We start from the raw sequence: 9,520 nt of genomic DNA on the forward strand, positions 1-9,520 counted from the left end.
CTACCTTTGCCCCATTCACACATCGGTCCGCTACTGACGCCATCTCACAGGCTAATAGGGCGCCCCACGCCGAGTTTCAGCATTGTAGGATGACCACACCAGTACAGCAACTTGCTAGACATCACCTCGGTGCCATCCGGATCTTGGCATCTCAACGCCTAGTGGTATCTTCCATACAGAAAATATTGTTGCGCTGCCTTTGGCCCCATTCGCACATCGGTCCGCAACTTAGACATCACCTCGGTGCCATCCGGATCTTGGCATCTCAGCGCCTTGTGGTGTCAGTCAGAAAATATTGTTGCGCTGCCTTTGGCCCCATTCGCACATCAGTCCGCTACTGACACCATCTCACAGGCCAACAGGGCGCCCCACGCCGACTTTTACCATTGTAGGATGGCCACACCAGTGCCACAACTTGCTAGACACCACCTCGGTGCCATCCGGATCTTGGCACCTCAGCGCCTTGTGGTGTCTTCTATTCCGAAAATATTGTTGCGCTGCCTTTAGCCCCATTCGCACATCGGTCCGCTACTGCCGCCATCTCACAGGCCAACGGGGCGCCCCACGCCGACTTTCAACATTGTAGGATGGCCACACCAGTGCGGCAACTTACTAGACACCACCTCGGTGCCATCCGGATCTTGGCGCGTTGTGCTGCCTTCGGCCTATTCGCACATCGGTCCGCTACTGACGCAAACTCACAGGCCAACGGGGCGCCCCACGCCGACTTTCAGCATTGTAGGATGGCCAAACCAGTGCTGCAACTTGCTGGACACCACCTCGGTGCCATCCGGATCTTGGCGCGTTGTATTGCCTTCGGCCTATTCGCACATCGGTCCGCTACTGACGCCGCCTCACGTGCCAACGTATTTTCTCCACATTTTATACCCTATGCCGCATAACAGGTCATGTGACTTGTTTATAAAACTTTTCATTGGTTCATTTTACTTTTGGTTTCCTAATGATGGAAGGCTTGATCATATGACCTAAAAACAACACTTTTCATTGGATGAAAACTTTTTTTTTTTCCCAAACGATGAAAGCCCCACCTTGTTTCTGGATGTTTCAGACTGAAGCTGGCGTCAGCATGAGAGCACCACCATCTCGTAGCTCCGTCGTGGTCATTCCGCGAGCAATCATGGCAACCGCTCCCCACCAGAAGCCTACAGGAGTCGGGGGCCCCCAAAACTTTTGATGAATCCTCAAGGCGGAGGGGACGCTTTCGAGAATGGGGTCCAAGACCTAGCAGACAAGCGTCCGATTTCCAAGGTGTCCCAGGGCCATTTCAGTGGACCAGGCCCAAAAAGGAAAGAGCCTGCCGCCATTTTGAGAGTCCTGTGACAGCCGCCTATCGCTGCACCGCAAGAGTGGGCGCAACTCAGCTGAATTGCGGCTTTTGACACAGTGGACCAAAAACGGACGGAATGGCAACTGAAACGGTAAAGGGGCGCCCCACTACAACAGATGACACTCCACCTGGAGAGGCCCGTTCACGCCGCCTCCCCCGGGGCGCCCCACGCCGTTATTCGGAGCAGCATTGTAGGATACCAAAACCAGTGCGGCAACTTACTGGACATCACCTTGGTGCCATCGTTCTGCTGCCTTGGAACTATTCGCACAACAGTTTGCTACTGATGACCCACCCCCCGCGACGCCCCACGCCGGAAATCTGGACGTTGTGCTGCGTTGGGACTATTCGCACAGCCGACCGCTACTTCGTTGTTTTTCCCTAAAAATGTTTATATGTTATTACTATTTTTGTTTTCTTGTATATATTTATAAGTTATTAAAGTTTTATAATCTTACTACTTTGTCGGAGTGCTATATATTTTTAATGTGACACATAATTGTAAAAACTTTGATGTACAAAGAGTCATCCCTGGAATCTTCCGCTTCAGGCTCGGTCCCCTCCCCAATCACAATACAGGATGGTTTTCAGATAATAGGAACGCGTCTGCTGTGACGGATCTCATCGAGTGTGGGCCTTGATCTACTATAACTCCTTTGAAGAGGGGTGATTCTTTACAGCTGGGGCCATAAACTACATCTGCAGGGCTAGCTGATACCTTAGGACCAGCCTGGACAATCGGACACAGAGGAAAAGGAGTGTCAGAGGGTGCGGTAGTGAATAGGGCGAAAGGGAGGTGTCGGGCGGGCACAGGGTGTGATTCTCAGGGAAGAGCAGCGCAGATGGGGGGAGGTTTATTACCCATGCATAAGACAGAGAGCGGGGGTGACCACTGCCTGGGGGAGATGCTTGCGAGGGTGGGGAGCCATGCTAAGGATCGACAGCGTGCACAGAGTGGGTCTGGTCAAGGCATCTAAAATGGCTGCCGTGCACGACAAAAGTGTGGCATTTGAAAAAAGACAAGATGGCGCAGACAATGTTTTTCAACACTTCCTGATTTCCTTCGAATCGAACGTTAACAGACGTTGGGGCATATTACCAAAGTTAAGCGATATTTATCCCTAACGATGCTTAGCAACGATTTTTTTTACCGCTAAGCATCGTCAGAAATTATCGCAGATAAACCTTGCTATTATCAAGGTTTATCGCAAATACGATAATAAACGACCGCAATGCATTAATATCGCTGAAAACTCAGCGATATTCATGCATTACCGAGCTAATGCTCTTAGCCATGTTATCCACCTCCCATTGGATAACATGGCTAAGAACTGCTCAGGGCAGGTGCTAGCTTTTGGAGATATTCGCGCTTATCTCGAATATTTCCAAAAGTTGATAATAGGAGATAGCGATGTTAGCGACTGTTTCCAGTCGCTAACATCTTGGCATGCCCACTTTGCATGTCATTAGTGATAAATATCACTCACATGCAAAGTGGGGCCCAAGATGGTCGCTATCTCCTACTAGCCGTCGCTAACTGGTGTTAGCAACAGCTAGGTAATACAGACATAATTTTATCTCCGCGAAGCGGAGCGCTGTTACAGATATATATCTTGTTTTTGAACGTTAATTTCTCAAAATCCACTGAAGCACATATATTGAGACCTAGCAAAGGCACATCGAGCTACCAGTCCCTACAATTTTGCCAAGTTTCGTGCAAATCCATTCAGCCGTTCGATTATTATTATTATTTTTTTTTTGCCCCGCGGGGCCCTTTTAAAACCTCCACATCAAACCTAAGAGGTCAAGGAGGATCTACTATGCCCCCTTATGGTCATTTGCCCCTTCGCTTTGGCCTCCTCTTGTCTCTCGATCCTACCGAGAGACAAGATGGCGGCCGCTACGGACTGTTTGCAATGTTTACAGACGCCGGAGAACCAATCAGCTTCGCAAACCTCCGTTACGCGAAGCGGAGCACTGTTACAGATATATATCTTTTTTTGAACGTTAATTTCTCAAAATCCACTGGAGCACATATATTGAGACCTAGCAAAGGCACATCGGGCTACCAGTCCCTAATATTTTACCAAGTTTCGTGCAAATCCATTCAGCCGTTCGATTATTATTATTATTATTATTTTTTGCCCCGCGGGACCCTTTTAAAACCTCCACAATAAACCTAGGGGGTCAGCGAGGATCTACTATGCCCCTTTATGGTCATTTGCCCCTTCGCTTTGGCCTCCTCTTGTCTCTCGATCCTACCAAGAGACAAGATGGCGGCCGCTACGGACTGTTTGGAATGTTCACAGACGCCGGAGAGCCAATCAGCTTCGCTACGCGAAGTTCCGTTACGCGTAAAGTCCGCGAACCGGAGCGCTGCCCGGTCCGCTGTTACAGATATATATCTTTTTTTGAACGTTAATTTCTCAAAATCCACTGGAGCACATATATTGAGACCTAGCAAAGGCACATCGGGCTACCAGTCCCTACAATTTTGCCAAGTTTCGTGCAAATCCATTCAGCCGTTCGGGCTAAAAGTGAGGCCAACCGCCCTATGGAAAACTCAATGTTAAAAACACGTTTTGGGACCCCCCTTTTTTCTCGGCCCCCCCTTGACGAACCCCCCCAAATTTTCAAGGGCTGCTCAGAAACAAAATGTGCCATTTTCCTGAAAATTTCAGCCAATTCCGTCCACAAACGCCAAAGTTATTAGACATAGAATTTTCAAAAATCCCATAGAGAAAAAATCCTAACTATATATACCTACTGGCGACCGCCAGTAGGTAATATATATATATATATATATATATATACAAAATAAAAAGCAGGCGAATCAGTTGCTGTTGTTTGGTTTGTTGGAAGGCTCATGATTAAGGATGTAGAATCTGAAACGCGAAGAGCCAAGCTGATATTTTTCTGTTGGAAGCCGAAAAGCTGAGTGTGCTGCAGACCTCACGGCACGAGGTGTTGGTTCTTGTGTGGGCGTCCTCACATAGGGCAACTTTGTTGGTTGGATAAATATATATATATATACTACATATACTACATCACCCAGAAGGCCTTGCTGTTTGGCCACGCCCAAGCGAACAGGTGATTATAAATGACTGCACTTGCAAGAACGCTGCTGCTCACAAACAACGAACGCCACTGAAGAAGAGAGCACTAGCTCTTGAAACGCGTCTGGCACGAACATTTGAAGTGACTTCTGTCCGCGCTTGCTGTTCCAATACTGCCATTAAACAGCGTGTATAGGTAATCCTGTGGCTGACCTTTAAATGAGGAATCCTGCATTTGGTTGGATATATATATATATATACATATATATATATATATTACCTACTGGCGGTCGCCAGTAGGTATATATAGTTAGGATTTTTTCCCTATGGGATTTTTGAAAATTCTATGTCTAATAACTTTGGCGTTTGTGGACGGAATTGGCTGAAATTTTCTGGAAAATGGAACATTTTGTTTCTGAGCAGCCCCTGAAAATTTGGGGGGGGTTCGTCCAGGGGGGCCGAGAAAAAAGGGGGGTCCCAAAACGTGTTTTTAACATTGATTTTTCCATAGGGCGGTTAGCCTCATTTTTAGCCCGAACGGCTGAATGGATTTGCACGAAACTTGGCAAAATTGTAGGGACTGGTAGCCCGATGTGCCTTTTTAGGTCTCAATATATGTGCTCCAGTGGATTTTGAGAAATTACCGTTTAAAAAAAGATATATATCTGTAACAGCGGACCGGGCAGCTCCCCGGTTCGCGGACCGGGGAGCGTACCAGAACTTCGCGTAGCGAAGCTGATTGGCTTTCCGGTGTCTGTCAACATTCTAAACAGTCCGGAGCGGCCGCCATCTTGTCTCTCGGTAGGATTGAGAGACAAGAGGAGGCCAAAACAAAAGGGGAAATAACCATAAGGGGGCATAGTAGATCCTCCGTGACCCCCTAGGTTTAATGTGGAGGCTTTAAAAGGGCCCCGCGGGGCAAAAAAAATAATTTTTTTTTTGTTTTTTTTCGTGGGTAGCGCCCGATCCGCGAACCGGGAAGCGTTCTGGGCAGCGTACTGCAATGAAAAATGAATGAGAGACTTTTCAAATGCAGTATGTTAATTGATTGTTGGTTTTGTTGATTATTTTTTATTTTTTTAACTTTTTTAAGCAATTATTTATTATTGTGATTGTGGTTGAAAATTTAATAACATTTCTAACATTTAACTAGTTTATTAATTACATATAAAAATGATTAAAGACTCAAACAATTTTTTAATATTACATACAATTTTATTTTTCGGATTGTTTTTCAAAATTTATTAGTACGTCTAGCATTTGACTGTCCGATATGTCCTCTTGTTGAGTGAACATAAGTTCCCACATTTGACCGTCATCATAATGAAGTAAATGATCCACAGATTCTACACATTGAACTAATTCATGGTCCCGTGATTCATCCATGAAATCAGAGTCATCATTGTCCTCAATATCTTTTTCTGTGTTGTTCTCCAGAACAATTTCAAAGGAAACATTCTGCTCACCTTCCATTTTCTTGCTGTAATTTGCATAAAAAATAAATATATCAGTAGAGATAGGGCACTGTTGGGTTTAAGTTCAGACAGGTACTTGTGAGTTTATAACAGAGAAGTAATCTATGGGCACTGTATGGTTTCAGGCGTGAAGTAGTACTATTAAAAAGTGCCTGTGAAGAAGCCTAAGTAAATTCATAATTATACCACAGAAACCTAAATCAATCCATAATTATAATAAAGAAGCCTTTCTCAATGTCTAACTCTTACAGAGGGATAGTATATAACTATCTGAAAATGTTTTCAAATTTATAAAATAATATCTCACCTTCTAAAATCAAGTTTAAGTTGTGGGTGAAAATGATCTTGCAATGTAGTTCAGGAAGTAGTAGTCAAAAATGGCTGTGTTTCTTTCTCTTCCTTTATATATATTCAGGTACATAACCAATCAAATGTCAGGTAAAAAAAGTAGAAAATGAAAGTAACATTTTCATTGGTTGTCAATTCCAACACTTCAGATGTGTTTTGTGAAGTAATTTACCTCAGGGTATTTAGAGAGGTCTACAGGCTAAATGGCTAAATGGAATTCCAATCAAATTTGTGAAAATGGTAGGGATTGGTATGTAGTATGAGCTAATCTATATTTGGTGAAATTGTCTCCAGTGGCTTTTCTGTGAACTACTTTCCCACCTTTTTTGATGGTGCGCTTCCCAGGGAGCGACCCGGTACGCGAACCGTTGAGCGCCCCGGTTCGCGGACCTTAAGCGTTCCGGGAGTCCACCGTTTTGTGTTTCGGTCGAATTAAGATACAAGATGGAGGGCAAATAATGTTCAGAATGGGTAGAAGGGGGCACGGTAGAGTTATCTTGACCCCCTAGGTTTTCTGAGGGTGGCTGAGGAGGCTTATATGTGCGAAAAAAAAAAAATTTTACAAAAAACTTCGCGAGGTTAGCTCCCGGTTCGCGTACCGGGTAGCGGCCCCGGTAGCGTACTTTGTTGAAAATTAGTGAAAAATGTTAGAGTTAAATAATAATTGTGAGTGATCAGATGTAGGGTAGCTCTGAGAAGAGCTTTTGGGTTTATGGTACATTTAGGTACTTATAAGTAGGTACCAATGCACATTCTTAAATTCAGAGTGAAAATTCTGTTGCCCTCATCTGAGAAGTGAACTCCATCTCCTCTGTAGATATCTTGCATGTAGTAACGCAAGTTATTGTTGTACAGGGAGCCCATTCCATGGTCTCTCATGTAAGCTGAAACAGATTTGTTTACATGCTTCCTCGACTTCTCAATTTGTGGACAAAATTGGTTTGACCACCTCCATTTCTGTCTTTGGCATATATTTGAATATACCAAGGCAGTCTGAGGAAAAAGTGCCATTAATTGCTCAAAGGTGTCCTTTAAAAGCATTTCCAGACCTACACCAGTCAAAGTGCCCAAGTCATTACCTCCACAGTGCACAATTAACAGGTCAGGTTTTGGCAAATGCATAAAGGTTTTCACCAATGGTATCAATTGGTGACATTTTAATCCTCTGTGGCCAAACCACTTAATTTCCACATCTTGTAAATTGAGGTTAGGTAAATTCCTGCTTTCAACGTACCTTTGAGCCCAGTGAATATAACTATGTCCAACAATCCAGACAGAAAACATGGTGAGAGAAGGTTCTCCTGCAGTCAGATGAAGTGTGGCAATGAAATGGCAGTTGAAAAAATGAGAGTGTAAAATGAAAAAAAAACTGTGGAGTTTCTGTGTTCATGAAGCAGTAACAGTGATTGGTGGATTTTGATTGATGAAAACAGAAAGTTAGGGTGCACGGATGTGTTCTTTGAAAGATGTATTTTGAATGGTCAATAAAAAATCATTAAATGAAAGAATGCACTGGATATGCAGGTGCACTGAGAGTTCAGAGTTCAATTGCAACAAAGTTGTGTGAACTTGCAAACACCAGAAGTCTTCCAAGAGGTGGTTGCTATGCAAAATAGGCAGAAAGGGCAGAGGGGGGAAGGGTTTTCATTTGAAAAAAAGTGAGGGAAGAGTTTTGATTGGGTGACATGAGAAATATGTGTGAAGAATTACAGCATTTCTGTGCTTTTGATAGCTGCAGACTCTGGAGTGCATACCTTTTGCTCTGCTGAAGACAAATTGGTGTGTTTCTGAGACTGTTTTCAAACTCAAAGTATTTGCTAAGGTGAGAAAATATTTCTTTAATTTAGATAGAGAATAGTGTGCTTTAAGGAGAAAATTATGAATTATGTGGCGCAAATTGCTTGTAAATATGATCCCACATGTGCATGGAAAATTTAGATTTTGAATGTTTGTGTTACATAGCCATGTTAAAAGTGACCCAACCATGCTGGAAAGGCAATCAAAAAATGCTTTAATGTGTTTTAATGACATTTTAAGTCATTTTCCCATGTGCAGTGTTTTGAAATTATGATTTGAAAATCGTTTTTGGGGAAAAGGAATTGTTTTTAAATTCATGACAAGGACATAATGGTGTATGCTTCTTTATAAGGCAATTGACTGTCCCTGATGTTATTTTTCTCATTTTAGTGTAAGACCTTTCTCTGTGGCGCAAATTGCTTGTAAATATGCTCCCACATGTGCATGGAAAATTTTGATTTTGAATGTTTGTGTTACATAGCCATGTTAAAAGTGACCCAACCATGCTGGAAAGGCAATCAAAAAACGCTTTCATGTGTTTTAATGACATTTTAAGTCATTTTCCCATGTGCAGTGTTTTGAAATTATGATTTGAAAATCGTTTTTGGGGAAAAGGAATTGTTTTTAAATTCATGACAAGGACATAATGGTGTATGCTTCTTTATAAGGCAATTGACTGTCCCTGATGTTATTTTTCTCATTTTAGTGTAAGACCTTTCTCTGTGGCGCAAATTGCTTGTAAATATGCTCCCACATGTGCATGGAAAATTTTGTTTTTGAATGTTTGTGTTACATAGCCATGTTAAAAGTGACCCTACCATGCAGGAAAGCCAATCAAAAAACGCTTTTATGTGTCTTAAGGACATTTTAAGTAATTTTCCCATGTGTAGTGTTTTGAAGTTATGATTTGAAAATCGTTTTTGAGGTAAAGGAATGTTGTTAAAAATTATGTGCGCCATATGCCCCCAAATTTCTTTTTTAGGGGTGCAGCAGGGTGTTCTTGAGACACCCCTGCACCTTTGGAAAAAATTCCTAATTTGTGATGAGCAAATTGTTAATCGCAAATTGCACCTTCATTTATATGAGCCTCCTAGCCCATGGAAATGAATGGGTAATTTGCAATTAGCAATTTTCTCATCGCAAATTTGGAATGGTAAAGAATCGCTATTTATTCCTTAAAATTCGCTTTTTTGGAAATGCAAAATAGTTATATGATACATATGGCGGTTGATGTCTAACAAGATAAGAAGCTTATGGATTCATTTATGCTGACTGGCGCAATGAAGTAGACATCACTTACTTCATTGGTAGAGCTTTACATGTATTATCTCCTCTGTATTCTTCATCAAGCGTAACTTTAATCTGCAATCCTGAGTAGGCCTCACCTTAAACAAACCTTTGGATAGGCCACACCTTATTGTCATCCTGGATTAATCATTTAAAATGCTAGGGACAGATTTATGATAGGTGTATGCCTCTTTTCTGCCACTGTGCGT

Source organism: Lissotriton helveticus, chromosome 2_1, assembly GCF_964261635.1.
Source record: "Lissotriton helveticus chromosome 2_1, aLisHel1.1, whole genome shotgun sequence".
NCBI classification, from domain to species: domain Eukaryota; kingdom Metazoa; phylum Chordata; class Amphibia; order Caudata; family Salamandridae; genus Lissotriton; species Lissotriton helveticus.